An 18,263-nucleotide genomic window follows, 5' to 3' on the forward strand; every position below is an offset into this window, starting at 1 on the left:
ATTTATATTTTAGTTGCTTTTTGTTTTGTCCAGAAATTTCCAGATTTTGTCTTCATTTCTTTTTCTGGTTAAAATGTAAACCATAGTGAAGATAGTATTTATGTTTACATTTTATCTGTGAATGTGGCTAAGCAGAGAAGCTACATGGCTTTGGTCTACATATTTTTTGACCTTGTATTTGGTTCTATAGTTGCAGACTTGTGAAGGCTTAAATCATCATGGAGACTTTAGTATGGAAGGAACCAAAAGGTTTTTGGTTTGGGGATGCAAACTGGGGGTTATGTTGCAAGTCTTCAATGCATTTTCTGTGTTTCTGGGAGCAGTGTTGCCTTTTTTTTCCTTTTCCTTTTTTTTTTTTTTTAAGACCAGGTAGGGTAATGTTATTGAAGGGTAATTGAAGAGTTGGTAGAGAGTAAGAGGTTTTGAAGGAGGCAGGTTTGCTGTTGTCACCAAATAATTTGGGGGAAACCTTTCGTGGCTGTGCTGCAAGAATTCTTTATGTGGCTATCCTCTCCATAGTTCTCTGACCAGAATTGCAAGGGCAAAAATAGAACTTCTAGCTCTATTTGTTTGTATCCTTTGAAATCAGAACTTATCCTTAGAACCAGTCAGTTAAATAATGCGGACTATGCCTATAATCCCAACACTTTAGGAGGCTGAGGCAGGCAGATCACGAGGTCAGGAGTTCGAGACCAGCCTGGCCAATATGGTGAAACTCCGTCTCTACCAAAAATATAAAAATTAGCCGGGTGTCGGCCAGGCGCGGTGGCTCATGCCTGTAATCCCAGCACTTTGGGAGGCCAAGGCGGGCGGATCACGAGGTCAGGAGATAGAGACCATCCTGGCTAACACGGTGAAACCCCGTCTCTACTAAAAAAAATAAATACAAAAAATTAGCCGGGCGAGGTGGCGGGTGCCTGTGGTCCCAGCTATTCGGGAGGCTGAGGGAGGAGAATGGCATGAACCCGGGAGGTGGAGCTTGCAGTGAGCCAAGATCGCGCCACTGCACTCCAGCCTGGGCAACAGAGCGAGACTCCATCTCAAAAAAAAAAAAAAAAAAAAAAAAAAATTAGCTGGGCATGGTGGTGCACGCCCATGCCTGTAGTCCCAGCTACTCGGGAGGCAGAGGCAGAAGAATCGCTTGAACCCAGGAGGCGGAGGTTGCAGTGAGCCGAGATACTGCCACTACACTCCAGTCTGGGCGACAGAGCAAGACTCCATCTCAAAAAAACAAAATAAAATAAAATAATAATGTGGGCTATTCAGAAGAAAAAGTCAGTGACAGACCAGAACCCATTGGATCAAGAGACCTGCAAGGATTCTAACTCTTTACTCTGTGAGCAGCGGTGTTTCGTGCCCTGTCTCTGCCTGTGTGTTTTTACCAAGAATTCCAGAAATCCTATAATTTGTAAATGGGAAACAGAGGAACCAGATTCTTTTATGGCTGATAAGAAACAGTCTGTTTTAGAAACATTTGTTTGGAAAGTATTACTCATTTATTCACAAAGTCATATTTATAACACTAGTCTGCTTTGACTGTATTCAACAAAAGGCAGTTTCACCATTAATTTCATAGTAAGCTTTTTTAAAGGATTCTAGATCTAAATTGCCTAAGAATGTTAACCACATTCTTGTTTTAAACTCTCTAATTTAATACATGTAATTATTTGATAGTCTTTTATAGACTTAGTTTTCTTCATACTAAAGGTAATGATAATATAGTCATTTGCCAGTTCTTTAAGGTATTCAGGCATTTGAGACAAGAAAGCTCTCTTGTAGAATAGTCCAATTGCTTTCTTAAACAGTACTGGTTTCATTTAGACAGTTTCTAAGCCAGCAAAGGTGTCAGTTTTAATGCCAACTTGACAGTTTAACAGTTTGTGTTTGTAAGCAGTTTAGCCTGAATTACCCCATACTGCTATCGAGGAGAATTGTTAGTAACATCAAAGGTCAGAATGCTTCAGGTGACTAATAAGAACGGAAAGAGACTGAGTAGGTTTTTTGTTTCTTTTCCCTGTCTTTGAGTAACTTATATGACTAAAATTAGTATGAAACTAGGTTTTGGACCCCCTTATCACCTCACCCGGATGTAATGCCACCAATTTCAAATAACTAAAATGTGACCAATTACTTTGCTTCAAGTTCTATACAAATATCTCTGAAATCTGTAAGCCATATTTCAGCTATTCTGGTTTTTATAATACATTCTACCCTAAATTAACCAAAGGACTTTTTATTCAGTGTATTCCATGTTTCAGCATAAGGAAAGTTTGTGCCTGATACGGCAAGAGAAAGAAGACTATGGTAATTTCATTGTTACTTCAGGTCTCTTTCAATCTGAAGGACTGGGTTGTCTGGAGAATTGAACATAGCCAAGCAATATTATCAATTAGTAACGTCATCTTAAAAATGTTCAGTTTTACTAAGTTTTATTCAGAAGATCTATGTATTATTAGAAAAATGAAGTATTTCTGATATGGAACAAAGAAAGTGGAAACTGGTACTTAATGGGGGAAGCAAAATTAGCGTGGACTAAAATGGACATGTTTTGTTTTGTGAATTCTACCTAAATGTCTCTCTATCCACAGAGAAACTAGTATTACTTGAAGATGTGAAAGTTCCTGTGGTAGCCATACCTTGAAGCACAGTGTTTGTACATAAGTAAATATTCTTGATTCTAAATTAAATCCAGATTTAACTAATATATATTATTTTATATCTTTGTTGTATTAAAATGTTTAAAAACACTAAAAATAAAACATTTGAAAGTTGGATTGCAGTTTCTTATTTAAATGTCTTTGCATTATTAATGGAGCTGGTCAGTTTTTTACATAATGAATTTTAGTTTTTGCAAATGATTGGCCAGGTGCAGTGGCTCATGCCTGCAATCCTAGCTCTTTGGGAGGCCAAGGCAGGCTGATCGCTTGAGCCTAGGAATTCCAGACCAGCCTGGGCAACATGGCAAAACCCCGTCTCTACAAAAAATACAAAAATTAGCCAAGCGTGGTGGTGCGCATCTGCAGTCCCAGCTACTTGGGGGGACTGAGGCAGGAGGATTGCTTGAGCCTGGGAAGTCAAGGCTGCAGTGAGCCGAGATCATGCCACTGCACTCCAGCCTAGGTGACAAAGTGAGACCCTGTCTCCAAAAAAACAAGCAAATGATTGAGCTCTGCAACTTTAAATCTGTGGAACTTAGTCCAGAACTGTGGAGCAGTTAGAATGCTAAGCATTGTCACAGGTACAGGACCGTATCAGCTTGATCCGCGACTTAACTTGTCTTCTTGATCACTGCTAATATGTAGCCTCTGTAGCGCTGGCCCAGCTAGTCTTTTTGAGAACTCTGGGAAAAAATAGTCCAGAAGAGACCTCAAGGAGCTTAGTGGAGTAGAAAATGCACTGGGTTTAGACTCTGATGACCTGGGTATGAGTTGTGTTTCTGACATGATTAAGTTTTTCTTCAAACCTCCGCTTAACCTTATTTAAGTGGAAAAAAGTGCCTACCACATAGGTTGTATTAAGGGCCAATTTATGAAAGTACTGTAGCCTTGCTCACGGAGATGTTAAGATGAGGGTGCTAAGGTAAGAGAGTGCCTCAGAGGAGCTCAGTTGCCACCTTCAGCTGGAACTTTGAAGATGCCCAAATGATAGTTTTAAGGCTTCTGGTAGAGTAGCATGACATTTAAATGCCGTATGTCCTCAGTTCACAGGGCTCCCATGAGAGCCAGAAATACGGAACCACCAAGACCTGCTCATATTCCAACCTTAGGAGCCCTGGGTCACATTATGAAGTGAATGTCTGTACCTGATGGTTTTTTTGGTTGTTGTTTCTGTTTTGTTTTGAGATGAAGTTTCGCTTTTGTTGCCTAGGCTGGAGTGCAGTGGCATGATCTCGGCTCACCACAGTCTCCACCTCCCAGGTTCAGGCGATTCTTCTGCCTCAGCCTCCCGAGTAGCTGGGATTACAGGCATGCGCCACCACACCCGGCTAATTTTGTATTTTTAGTACAGATGCGGTTTCTCCATGTTGGTCAGGCAGGTCTCAAACTCCCAACCTCAGGTGATCCGCCTGCCTCGGCCTCCCAAAGTGTTAGGATTACAGGCATGAGCCACTGTGCCCGGCCTACAAACATATTTTTTTAATTTTAAATGTTTACATTATTTTACTCCAATTGTAGCATATACATATATATGTACATATACACATGGTTTCATACCTTGCTTATTTCACTTATCATGTTCCAATGCCTTCCAGCCAAGGATGAAGGACACACTTTAGTTGAATAAGTTGGGTTTATTGTTTGTTATAATGGAGAGTACACACCATGGGGAGTTGTGGGGCATCTCAGTGGGAAGGTGTTGGAAAGGATAGGATGTGGGCTTGAGTTACACAGCTTCTGGGGAAGGTTTAACTGAAGTGGGAATCTGTTCTGATTAGATGGGGGTATTTCTATTATTGAATATCTTAATATATCTTAACAAGGCAGGAGGAGCTGGGTGCAGTGGCTCACGCCTATAATCCCAGCACTTTGGGAGGCCAAGGCGGGCAGATCATGAGGTTAGGAGATCGAGACCAGCCTGGCCAACATGGTGAAACCCCGTCTCTACTAAAAATACAAAAATTAGCCGGGCGTGGTGGTGCACGCCTCATAGACCCAGCTACTCGGGAGGCCGAGGCAGGAGAATTGCTTAATCCACACCATTGCCAAAGCAATGTATTACAGAATTTTTTTATGTTTGCCAATTTTATAGATTTTATTTATTTAGTTTTTTGAGACAGAGTTTCGCTCTTGTTGCCCAGGCTGGAGTGCAATGGTATGGTCTCAGCTTACTGCAACCTCTGCCTCACGGGTTAAAGTGATTCTCCTGCTTCAGCCTCCCAAGTGGCTGAGATTATAGGAGCCTGCCACCACGCCCTGCTAATTTTTGTATTTTTAGTACAGACAGGGTTTCACCGTGCTGGCCAGGCTGGTCTCAAACTCCTGACCTCAGGTGATCCACCCGCCTCAGCCTCCCAAAGTGCTGGGATTATAAGCGTGAGCTACTGCGCCTGGTCTAAATTTACATTTTTAAAAATGATATCTTAATTCCCTAGCTACGGCGCCTGTAGTCCCAGCTACTCGGAGAGGCTGAGGCAGGAGAATGGCGTGAACCCGGGAGGCGGAGCTTGCAGTGAGCCGAGATCGCGCCACTGCACTCCAGCCTGGGCAACAGAGCGAGACTCCGTCTCAAAAAAAAAAAAAAAAAATTCCCTAGCTACAAAAGTAATCTTCAAAAGTGTTTTTTCTTTTTTCTTTTTTTTTGAGACGGAGTCTCGCTCTGTCGCGCAGGCTGGAGTGCAGTGGCGCGATCTCGGCTCACTGCAACCTCCGCCTCCCGGGTTCACGCCATTCTCCTGCCTCAGCCTCCCAAGCAGCTGGGACCACAGGCGCCCGCCACCGCGCCCGGCTAATTTTTTGTATTTTTAGTAGGGACGGTTTTCACTGTGCTAGCTAGGATGGTCTCAATCTCCTGACATCGTGACCCGCCCGCCTCGGCCTCCCAAAGTGCTGGGATTACTGGCGTAAGCCACTGTGCCCGGCCCAAAAGTGTTTTTAAGATGCAGGGCGCGGTGGCTCACGCCTGTAATCCTAGCACTTTGGGAGGCAGGCGGATTGCCTGAGCTCCGGAGTTTGAGACCAGCCTGGGCAACATGGTGAAACCCCGTCTCTACTAAAATAAAAAAATTGGCTGGGGTGGCGGCGTGCACCTGTAGTCCCAGCTACTCGGGAGGCTGAGGCAGGAGAATTGCTTGAACCCGGGAGGTGGAGGTTGCAGTGAGCCGAGATTGTGCCACTGTACTCAAGCCTGGGCGACAGAGCGAGACTCCGTCTCCAAAAAAAAAAAAAAATGTTTTTAAAGTAGTAAAATGATAAGGAATTGGTGGAGTGGTGACAACTTGGTTGGTATACAAAACTTTCTGGAAGACTGAACTGCCAACTATGACTTATTAAAGACCATATGACTATAAGATGTTGAGGGGGAAAAGAAAGATGATTTTCAAATTATACTTTTTAATCTTTTTATGTGTGTGGAGATGGGGGTCTCACTATGTTGACCATGCTGATCTTGAACTCATGGCCTCAAGTGATCCTCCCACCTCGGCCTTCCAAAATGCTAGGATTATAGGCATGAGCCACTGTGCCCAGCCAGGAAGATGATTTAGCAGATTGAGGAGTGTTTCTCCTGTTTAATTTTTAACATAGTCTTTACGTTGGCCATCTCTTGCCATTCAAAAGTAGCATTTTTTTCTGATCATTGTCTTCCTTGAGCACCTGTAGGAGGCTAAGTCCTGTCTGGCTCAAGGGAAAGCCCAAAGGACTCAGCTGCTCTTTTTAAAGTTCTGTAAAGAGTAATGTTGATACTGGTCTGCCTGCAGTAGCTATTTTTGGCCCTACCATCACCTGGAAGACATTCCAAAGACCCAGCTTTACCTGTGGAGGGCTTCATTATAGATGTGTAGGATCGGAGCTATGGAAGATGTTTTGAAAGAATATTTATTAAACATTGATTGGGTACCTATTCTATGCCAGGCACTGTTTAAGTGCTAGTGGTTCAGTGGTAAACAAAACAAAGCCCCGGCCTTCAGGAATCTTACTTTCTAGACAATAAACACATATATGAGAGAGAGAGAGAGAAAAAAAGCATTCCTGGCAGTTGTCAACTAGTAATTGACCTGGGTACAGTGGCATTCTCCTACTGAACATAAGCAATTCTATAGAATATCATCATCAGATGAGGACCCTGCCTGGCTGTAATGGATCCTCTTCACTCGTAATCATGCCTGAGCAGCAATAAAGACACCATGCAGCCACAAAAATAGCCATACACCCCTCTCCTGATTAACACGGGCAACTATTACTTTGTTCCTTCATAAGAATTAAGATTCCGAATTGCCCCAGCTTTCTGAAAGCACTCAATCCAGAGCAGCAGCCTACTTGGTTGCTTTCCTAAACCTTCCTTAAGAACACCTAACACAAGCCCAAATCCTGTACCAGCCCCACCTAACAGTCTTACTGAGATTCCCCTCCCTTCTCCAGGTGTTTAGTCTTTCTCGCTGTAGGAAGTTTAATTAAAAACCTACCTTTGGCTGGGTGCAGTGGCTCACACCTATAATCGCAGCACTTTGGGAGGCCGAGGCAGGTGGATCATTTGAGGTCAGGAGTTCAAAACCACCCTTGCCAACGTGGTGAAACCCTGACTCTTACTAAGAATACAAAAATTAGTCGAGCATGATAGTGCACACCTGTAATCCCAGCTACTTGGGAGGCTGAGGCAAGAGAATCACTTGAACCTGAGAGACAGGTTGCAGTGAGCCAAGATCGTGCACTCCACTCCAGCCTGGAGGACAGTGAAAGTCTGTCTCAAAAAAAAACAAAAACAAAACCTAACTTAGTTTTACTGAGGTGTGCTCCTGGTGATATTTAGCTAGCAGAAATTGCCTTCAGGCAGCCCAAACAGCTATGACAAAAAAAAAAAAGAGAGAACAGCTAAAAGGATAGAGTGACAGGGAATGCTCACTACTGAGATAGCACTAAAGGAAGTCCTTCTGCAGAGGTGGCATTCGAGCAGAGGCCCTGGATGAAGTGAAGGCCATGTGGGGCAGAGGGAATAGCAATTGCACAAGCCTCTGGAGCAGACTTGGCATGTTCTACAAACAATAAAGAGTTTGGTTTAAGAGTAAACAAGTGGAAGAGTCATTGATAGTGGGTCGGGCGCATGGCTCATGCCTGTAATCCCAGTACTTCGGGAGGCTGAGGCGGGTGGATCACTTGAGGTCAGGAGTTCGTGCCCAGCCTGGCCAACATGGTGAAACCTTGTCTTTACTAAAAATACAAAAATTAGCCAGGTGTGGTGGCAGGCACCTGTAGTCCCAGCTACTTAGGAGGCTGAGGCAGGAGAATCGCTTGAACCTGGGAGGCGGAGGTTGCAGTGAGCCAAGATCGTGCCACTGCACTCCAACCTGGGCGACAGAATAAAAACTCCATCTCAAAAAAAAAAAAAAAAGTGACTGAACATGAACTTAGAGAAGTAGCTAGGCTCTAGTCTTACAATCCTTGAAGGTCCTGGTGAAAACTTAAGCTTTGCTTCAAGTGACACGGGAAGCCACTGGCGGATTTGGGTTTTGTGCAGGGGAGTGACTCACATCCCCACCTCATATCTCCATTGTAGCTGGAGTGACATGTGTAGGCCAAGGCAGAGAAGGCCTCCGCCACCCAGCTCTTTCTGTGTAGGCCAGTTTGCCTGGCCCTGGACCTTGAAAGTTTCATAAAATGCTTCTGGGTGCTTTATTAGGAGCGTGGAAGAATTGAAGGATGCTCAAGGAGACGAAAGCTGCAGCAGAGCCAAAGGAAAATACAGCGTGATCTCAGAAGTGCTGCAGTGGGACAAGGCAGCCCTGGATAGAATGGCAAGCAGGATTTTTTTTTTTTTCTTCGAGCTCTGTCACCCAGGCTGGAGTGCAGTGGCGCAATCTCGGCTCACTGCAAACTCCGCCTCCCAGGTTCAAACAATTCTTCTACCTCAGCCTCCCGAGTAGCTGGGACTACAGGCGCCTGCCACCACACCCGGCTAATTTTTTGTATTTTTAGTAGAGACGCGGTTTCATCGTGTTAGCCAGGATGGTCTCAATCTCCTGACCTCATGATCCGCCCGCCTCGGCCTCCCAAAGTGCTCAGATTACAGGCGTGAGCCACCGCACCTGGCCGGCAAGCAGGATTTTTAACTTTTCTTTGCTTAAATTTTTTATTTTTTTAATGCACAGGCTGACAAACTAGAGTTATGAGATCCTTTTTTTGGTTCAGAAGGCAACCTTTGCTGTTGGTTACCAGCAGAGGGTGCCACAAACCTCCAGCAGCCTTTGTGCCTTTGTCACAGGAAGTCACTGGTTTGAACAACATAATAGGTGTGCTTCAGAATCACCTAGCTTGTTAAAACACATTGCTAACCTCTACCTTCCGCCTAAGTGGGAGGAATTTTTATTTCTGACAGGTTCCCAGGTGAGGCTGAAGCTCCCAGACTGGTTCTTCCTCAGGAAGTGATCAGAACCCCCTGAAGAGCCTTTCACCAACACCCACAGCTTGACGCAGCGTCCCCCAAAGGCATTTCAGAACAAGCTGGAGTGAAAACGCAGGTGTTCCCCAAGCTCCTGGGTTCCCTCCTCCCTCCCCTGGGCTGTTGTGAAAGTACTGAACGCTGTAAATTAGTAATCTCCATACAAATGATCACTTCCAGCATCTTAGCTTTTTATTCCTCCCTCCTATCCTTTCATTTTGGTATCTAATTGTGCATTTTTAGTGTACAGAAATAGAATTTTTTTTTTTTTTTTTGAGACGGAGTCTCGCTCTGTCGCCCAGGCTGGAGTGCAGTTGCGCAATCTCGGCTCACTGCAAGCTCTGCCTCCCGGGGTCATGCCATTCTCCTGCCTCAGCCTCTCTGGTAGCTGAGACTACAGGCGCCCACCACCACGCCCGGCGAATTTTTTTGTATTTTTAGTAGAGACGGGGTTTCAGCGTGGTCTCGATCTCCTGACCTCGTGATCCGCCCACCTCGGCCTCCCAAAGTGCTGGGATTACAAGCGTGAGCCACCGCGCCCGGCCTTTTTTTTTTTTTTTAGACAAAGTCTTGCTCTGTCACCCAGGCTGGAGTGCAGTGGTGTGATCTTGGCTCGATGCAACCTCTGCCTCCTAGGTTCAAGTGATTCTTGTGCCTCAGCCTCCCAAGTAGCTGGGACTACAGGTGTGCGCCACCACACCTGGCTGAGTTTTTGTATTTTTAGTAGAGATGGGGTTTCACCACGGTGGCCAGGCTGGTCTCGAATTTCTGACCTCAAGTGATCCACCTGCCTTAGCCTCCCAAAATGCTAGTATTACAGGCATGAGCCACCGTGCCCGGCTAGAAATACAATTGATTTTTAATTGCTGGCCTTTTATCCTGTGACAGTGCCAAAGTCATGTTCTAGGAGTTCTTTCGTAGATTTGTTAGTGTGTTTCATAGACAATCACATCATTTCTGAATAGGAACAGTTTTATCTTTCCCCCTATTCCATTTTGAACTCTGGTTTCTCTACTGGCCAGAACTAGATCTGCCGACCACATTCTGTCGTGATATTTAGAGGCAGATAACACACCAGTTCACAAAGCAACTTGACAGTATTCTGAATCCTAGCAAAGACCACTAAGGACAATGAGGGGGAAAACATCTGAAATGATCAGGCCACTGGCCCTGAAATGAAGGAGACCTAGCCTTGATGAAATAGTTTGTTCTCATTGGCCAGAGCTAGCGAGTGGAACCCCTACCTGCCCACAGTGGGGAAGTGCCTAGCCCTGAGCCTCACCTTGAGCACAGTCCTGCTTCTCTGAGCCAGAGTTCCTGAGTGGGTCCAGTATCTGAGCCGTGGCATCCGAGGGGACTCTGAGGCAAAGCCTTGGGTGGAACAGGGCTTGGCAGAGGTGGAGGTGGCCCTCAGCCCACTTGATAGGTCAGTGGGAATTGGGAGCTGCTCTCTCTTGGAGTGCTTCAAAAGGAAGGCAGGAGACGGGGCTTCTGATCTAGGCAGCAGGGAGAGTGAATTTGCCCTTTCCTGGACATTAGTGAAATGGGGGCAGATGGCGTCTGGGGGGGTGGCAGTGTAATGTGTTTGCGCCCTCTCCCCCATATGCTGCTGGGTGTCTTCATAGAGAGGCACAGGGAGCATCACCTCCCTTGGCCCAACCTTTGCCAAGCCCCCGTCCTGTGGACTGGCTTCCCAGGTCAGCTCACCAAGCAGCTCCCGTTTACACAGCTTCATCCACCCTCTGCTGCTAAATGTAAAGGTAGCCATTGTCTTCTCAAGGCAAATATCAGCAAGCCTTTGGCCTCCCACTCTGGACTCAACCCCTCACCCTCTGCAATCCTTCCTATTAAAGCCATCTAAAGTAGAAATGGCTGCTAATCTCAACTCCCACACTCTAATGGGGCATGGCTTTCAAGGGGAAGACCTGGGTTCTGTCTCTTAGTCATGATGTAATGGGACTGTGTGTGAGGTCAGGCAAGTCACCAAACTGCACTGTCTCAATTTCCTCCTTTGATATAATGCATGGTAATATTTGGAAGGCAGATAGCATAGTGGTTTAAGGACACAGACTCAGAAGCCAAGTGCCTGGATTCAAATCTTGGCTCCTCCACTTACTGGCTGAGTAACCTTGGGCAATCACGTAACCTCTCTTTCTCTCCGTTTTGAGGTGATTATAGTACTTACCTTCATAGGGTTATTCTGAGGATAACATGCAAAGGATGTAAAGTGTTAAATATTATTATTATAAATGTTAAACATTGCTATTAGCATATTTTAAGGATATTATAAGCACCTACTGAGTTCATATTATAAAAGTACTTTGAGGCCAGGTGTGGTGGCTCACGCCTGTAATCTGAGAACTTTGGGAGTCTAAGGCGGGTGGATCACCTGAGTTCGGGAGTTTGAGACCAGCCTGACCAATATGATGAAATCCCGTCTCTACTAAAAATACAAAAATTAAGCCAGGCACAGTGGCTGACACCTATAATCCCAGCACTTTGGGAGGCCGAGGCAGGTGGATCACCTGAGGTCAGGAATTCGAGACCGGCCTGGCCAATGCGGTGAAACCTCGTCTCTGTTAAAAATGCAAAATATTAGCTGGGTGTGGTGGCAGGCGCCTGTAATCCCGGCTACTCGGGAGGCTGAGACAGGATAATCTCTTGAACTCGGGAGGCGGAGGTCACAGTGAGCGGAGATCGCAACATTGCACTCCAGCCTGGGCGACAAGAGTGAAACTCTGTCTCAAAACAAACAAACAAAAAAACCCTTCTCTTTTTTTTTTTTTTTTTTTTTGAGATAGAGTCTTACTCTGTTGCCCAGTCTGGAGTACAGTGATGCAATCTCGGCTCACTGCAGCCTCCACCTCCCAGGTTCAAGTGATTCTCCTGCGTCAGCCTCCCAAGTAGCTGGGATTACTAATTTTTGTATTTTTAGTAGAGATGGGGTTTCACCATGTTGGCCAGGCTGGTCTCGAACTCCTGACCTCAGGTGATCCGCCTGCCTCAGCCTCCCAAAGTACTGGGATTACAGGCATGAGCCACTGCGTCCAGCCTAAAAAAACCCTTCTCATTGGTCTCCTGTATCTTGAAAAGCCTAGCTCTACTGCATAAAGAGGTCAGACTGTATTTTTCCAGTCTTCTTGGATGGCATCCATTTCCATAATTCCACACTGTTTTGAAGTCTTTTTTTTTTTTTTTTTTTTTTTTTGAGACGGAGTCTTGCTCCGTCGCCCAGGCTGGAGTGCAGTGGTGCGATCTCGGCTCACTGCAACCTCCGCCTCCCAGGTTCAAACAATTCTTCTGCCTCAGCCTCCCAAGTAGCTGGGACTACAGGCGCATGCCATCACGCCCAGCTAATTTTTGCATTTTTAGTAGAGACGGGGTTTCACCATGTTGGCCAGGATAGTCTCGATCTCCTGACCTCGTGATCCTCCCTCCTTGGCCTCCCAAAGTGCTAGGATTACAGGCATGAGCCACTGCGCCCAGCAAAGTCTTTTTTTTTCCCACCAATACTTGCTATTTATTTAGTTTTTTGGTTTGGAACAAAAGGTAAAGAATTCATAAATGCCACCAACTAAGCACCTGTTTCAAATAAAGCATCAGTATTCAGCTTGCAAAATAATTTCTTTATAATTAAGCAAACAATGTCAAAAGACCTACGTCATTTGCTTCTTTCTTCCTGGAGAAGTGGGCAGGAATACTGCATCCTAGTGGACTCTCTGTGTTCAATCAAGTCCTGAGTTGAGTTTCGTTTTCTTTTCGAGATGACTATAAAATCACCTAAAGGTCAAGGAAAATGGTCTTCCTATGATGAGGAAGTTTTGCTTTAGTGTAGATGACCACTCCCCTGTGTAAGGTAGGGAGGGAGAATGTTCCGTTCCTTTCCTCTGCTACATATCTTCTTTCTTCTCCTGGATGAGATGAAAAAATTACTCTGCCTTCAGTCCAGCAGATGCACTCGGCCCCCCAGAGGTCAGCCCACCCCGAGCCCAGAGGCCGGCTGGCTTCGGCACGCCTCACTCCACTATCTTCACTCCTCCCTGAACTCTGTTTACACAAGGCTGGTCTTGGCTCTGAGGCTGCTGGATTTTAAATGCAATCTCACTGGTGACTCACTGGTGCATCATCATTTGGCTTTGCCTGGAATTAAGTGGAGCAATGCATATGATTTTTACATTTTTCAATTGAGAAATCACAATTTTTTTTTTTTTTTTTGAGACAGGGACTTGATCTGTCACCCAGGCTGGAGTACAGTGGTGCAATCATGGCTCACTGCAGCCTCAACTTCCTGGGATCAAGCCATCTTCCCACCTCGGCCTCTTGAGTAACTGGGGCTACAGGTGCACACCACCACACACAGCTAATTTTTTAAAAATTTAATTTAATTTTTTTTTTTTGAGATAGAGTCTCGCTCTGTCACCCAGGCTGGGGTGCAGTGGTGCAATCTCGGCTCACTGCAACCTCCACCTCCTGGGTTCAAGCGATTCTCCTGCCTCAGCCTCCCAAGTAGCTGGGACTACAGGTGCACATCACCATGCCCAGCTAATTTTTGTATTTGTAGGAGAGATGGGGTTTCACCATGTTGGCCAGGCTGGTCTTGATCTCCTGACCTCATGATCCACCTTTCTCGGCCTCCCAAAGTGCTGGGATTACAGGTGTGAGCCACTGTGTCCAGCCCACGCAGCTAATTTTTAAATTTTTGTTGTTGTTGTTGTTAGAGAAAGGGTCTCACTTTGTGGCCCAGTCTGGTCTCAAACTCTTGGGCTCAAGCGATCTCCCTGCCTTGGCCTCCCAAAGTGTTGGGATTATAGGTGTGAGCCACTGCACCCAGCCAGAAATCATACTTTTAGACATCTGCCTATGGCCCAGACAGAGTAACAGGGATGAGATTTACTCTTTTGCCTCATCAATGCCCCCTAATTTGTCACTGAGGCCCTAAATATGATACTCTAGATGTGATATGGGTCTGGTGCTGAGGACAGCCAACCCATGCTCTCCCTTGACTTGGACTGGGCATATATGGGTCATGACATGGCTGGGGATATGGGCTAAGCCACAGCTGGGCATCTATGTCTTATTTCATGCTTTTAATTTCATGAGGAGGTAGAACTTGAGCAGGCACTGTCTTGCATAGGTTCCAATCGGGCCTTAGCTGACCTCTCCAGCCTGGTCTTGCTGGGGAACCTTCTCCCCTAATATCCCATCCATTGCCATTTTCATTCTTGCCATATTGTTTGCAGCTGGCTAAATATGACTTGCAGTTGCAGTATCAGGCCCGAGCACCTTTCCTTCATGTGCTGCCCTTCCTCTCCCTGTCTGCCAAACACATCCTCCTTTTTTTGAGACAGAGTCTTGCACTGTCACCCAGGCTGGTGACAGGCATGGTGGTGGGTGCCTGTAATCCCAGCTACTCAGGAGGCTGAGGCAGGAGAATCACTTGAGCCAGGGGTGCAGTTGGCGCGATCTCAGCTCACTGCAACCTCCGCCACCCGGGTTCAAGTGATTCTCCTGCCTCAGCCTCCCAAGTAGCTGGGACTACAGGCGCCTGCCACCACGCCCAGCTAATTTTTGTATTTATAGTAGAGACGGAGTTTCACCATGTTTGCCAGGCTGGTCTCTATCTCCTGACCTCGTGATCTGCCCACCTCAGCCTCCCAAAGTGCTGGGATTACAGGCGTGAGCCACTGTGCCTGGAGCATCCTCTCTTTTTTTAATAGCCCATGGTGCAACTAAATATATCCTCCTTTTTTTTTTTTTTTTTTTTTTTGAGACTAGAGTTTCCCTGTGTCACCCAGGCTGGAATGCAGTGGTGCTATCTTGGCTGTTGGCCAGACTGGTCTCGAACTCCTGACCTCAGGTGATCTGCCTGACTCAGCCTCCCAAAGTGCTGGGATTACAGGCGTGAGCCACCACACCCGGCCTTATAGCCTCCCCCCCACTTTTTTTTTTTTGAGACTGAGTTTCGCTCCTGTTGCCCAGATGAATGCAGTGGCACGATCTCTGCTCATTGCAACCTTCACCTCCCTGGCTCAAGTGATTCTCCTGCCTCAGCCTCCTGAGTAGCTGGGATTACAGGCACCCACCACCATGCCTGGCTAATTTTTTGTATTTTTAGTAAAGACAGGGTTTCACCACGTTGGCCAGGCTGGTCTCGAACTCCTAACCTCAGGTGATCTACCTGCCTCAGCCTCACAAAGTGTGGGGATTACAGGCATGAGCCACCGCCCCCAGCCGTATCCCCCATTTTTAAGAATCCATTCAATGCTGAAGCCTTCATGAAGCTCCCCGGGTGAACTGACTCCTCTAACCCCACTGTCCTCTGTTCATACAGCTATCCTTGTACCTATAGCACTTTACAATACTTGCTCATTGTTCGTGTCTGTCTCCCTTTCTAGACTGTGAGATTGTTGACTGTTACTTAGTCCCCAGCACAGTGTCTGACACATTACTAGTTCCTTAATAAACATTCATAGAAAGGAGGGAGAAAGAATGTGTGTCACAAAATATGACAGAATAGGGCCGGATCCCCAAACCTCCACCGCTGGAAGAATAGCTCATGCAAAAGCTAAGTGTTTCTTTCGAGTGATGGGTACAATGATTCTTTTTTTTGTTTTGTTTTTTTTGTTTTTCTTTCTTTTTTGAGACAGGATCTCCCTCTGTCATCCAGGCTGGAGTGCAGTGGCGTGATCATGGTTCACTGCAGCCTTGACCTCCCGGGCCCAAGCGATCCTTTTCACCTCAGCCTCCCAAGTAGCTGGGACCATAGGCACATGCCCACAAAAAATAATTTGGTTTATTTTTTGTAGAAATGAGGTCTCACTATGTTGCCCAGGCTGGTCTCAAATTCCTGGCCCCAAGTGATCTTCCCACCTCGGCCTCCCAAAGAGCTAGGATTACAGGTGTGAGCCACCGTACCCAGCTGGTACAATGACTTTTGATTTTATGCTAACAGAGCCATTGAGGCATCAGTTGGGACTTCACCAATTTAGAGGGAATGACAAGATGGATAGTTTATTTTATACCATTTATAAACACAGGGTTCATTAAACTAAAATACTGTGATTGTAAACAAGAGCAAGCATTTCAAGTAGACTTAAACACTTGATGAGTAACCCTTTCTATATAAACAATGGATAGACTGAATTAGGAAATATTCTCATCTGTTCATTAAAACATATTTCCCTTAAGACCTACACAGAGGAGCAATTTATTAGCATAGTTCCACTAGATTCCTGAAGGTAATAAAACTGAGTTTCTTTAAATATACTTTGATTCAGACAAACCAACTCTTGTTAGTTGGACCTAGTCATTCTGAATTAACTATGCTTGAAGTTCTTGGCACTGCAGAGAGCAGAATGATTCATCTAAATGGTGTATCTTTGTAGCTTGTCTCATAAAATTGCTGGAAATGCAGAGAAACTGATGTTGTTTTGGAGGTGATGGTGGCGTCCCTGGTACATTTTGGCCTCTATATTTGAATTTCCTAAACCCGGTGGCTTTCTACTTGTAGGGCAGCTGTGGCAGCAGCCTCAACTCTCAACAAGAACTCCTCCTACCTTCCCCTCCTCCAACCCCCGAAAAAAACTACAACCACAAAAGCCCACATCTGTATACATACACATACACATAGAACTTTCCTGTTACATAAGGGCTTAAATGAAGAAAAACAGAGACTGGTCATGGAGGATCATCCAGTTAGAACAGAAGGATCCTGTGGAGGAGACCTTGCTACACATGAGTTCCCTTGCCTATAAGAGTGAGGAGGTGGCCAGTGCGGTGGCTCACACCTGTAATCCCAGCACTGTGGGAGGCTGAGGCGGGTAGATCACTTGAGGTCAGGAGTTCGAGACCAGCCTAGCCAACACGGTGAAACCCCGTCTCTACTAAAAACACAAAAATTAGCCGGGTGTGGTGGCGGGCACTTGTAATCCCAGCTACTTGGGAGGCTGAGGCAGGAGAATCGCTTGAACCCAGGAGGTGGAGGTTGCAGTGAACCAAGATGACGCCACTGCACTCCAGTCTGGGCAATAGAGCAAGACTCAGTCTCAAAAAAAAAAAAGAGCAAGGAAGCCTTTAGGGCTGGGCTATGCCCCCAAAGTAAGGCCATAGGCATTTCTTCCTGCTGTGACTTACAGCTGGAAGTAAAATGTCCTGGTGCTATGGTTTCAAGAACTAATGAGATTTTGGGAAGAGTTGGAGTAAGTGACAATAACCTCTTCTCCCCTCTGAGAGCAATGCTGGGCTCCTGGGACAGAGTGAAGCCCTTAACTGAGCCTCCCCAGAGGCCAGGCCACAGCTAGACACATAGGCAGAAGATCTAAGAATTCCAGTAGCTTCCTCCTACAAAGACCTGCAACAGGTTAGTTTGGGAGCCACCACTCCTGACCTGTGGTTTCCCTTGCCAAGTCAGACTCCTTGGGAAAACTCTAAAACCAAGGTGGCCTGACATGCTGCACTAATGGAGAAGGCCAGGAAAGCCTGGATTCTGTGTGTCCTCATTGTGCTTCCTCATCGATACACTGTCTCTCACCAGCCTTTGGAATTTCCTTCCTTTGGTTTTCTGCCATTTTTTTCTACTTTTGCTGAACTTGAGTCTGAGGCTTTCACTGCTCAAACCGCCCTTCCAGGTTGTATTTAACAGGGCTTAACAAGCACCACCAGGCTGGGCGCGGTGGCTCATGCCTGTAATCCCAACATATTGGGAAGCTGAAGTGGGAGGATCCCTTGAAGCCAGACCAGGCAACATGGTGAGACCCTCTTGTTCCTGGACCAAACTGAGGGTTGGGCTGCTATTTCTCATGGCCCAATAACAAGATGCAGATGAACTAGGGAGGAAGAGAGTTTTTATTTCTGCAACCAGGGCAAAGGCCTGGAAATTATCACCAGACCAACTCAAAATTACAAAGTTTTCCAGAGCTTATATATGTTCCAAGCTATATGTCTATGTGTAAGTGTGCACATTGTGACACAGGAAGGAGGGGAGATAAAGTGGGAAGAGCCTCAGATGGCAACACAGTTCTAAGAAAGTTCAGCCAGGACAAAAGGTCATCCTCAAGCCAAAGCTGCCTGTCAGAGGAGTCCTGGGTTTTGCAGGGATGGCCCTGCATGAGTGCAGGTCTTTGGCGGGGAGCAGCCTGCCTGGCATCAGTATGTCCAGAGCCCAGCAGCTGCAG

At 46.1% G+C, this 18,263-nt stretch overlaps 1 long non-coding RNA gene across 1 annotated transcript; it reads right to left on the reverse strand.

Annotated features, from left to right (window-relative positions):
• Window positions 1-346: 346 nt before the first annotated feature.
• Window positions 347-17,783, reverse strand: LOC115831243. The gene is made up of 2 exons (XR_004026769.1): window positions 17,749-17,783; window positions 347-626 (listed from the first exon to the last, which is right to left on the reverse strand). It is a non-coding gene; the product is annotated as an uncharacterized LOC115831243 (long non-coding RNA).
• Between the last annotated feature and the right edge of the window lie 480 nt (window positions 17,784-18,263).

The sequence above is a fragment of the Nomascus leucogenys genome, chromosome 18, assembly GCF_006542625.1.
Source record: "Nomascus leucogenys isolate Asia chromosome 18, Asia_NLE_v1, whole genome shotgun sequence".
NCBI lineage: Eukaryota > Metazoa > Chordata > Mammalia > Primates > Hylobatidae > Nomascus > Nomascus leucogenys.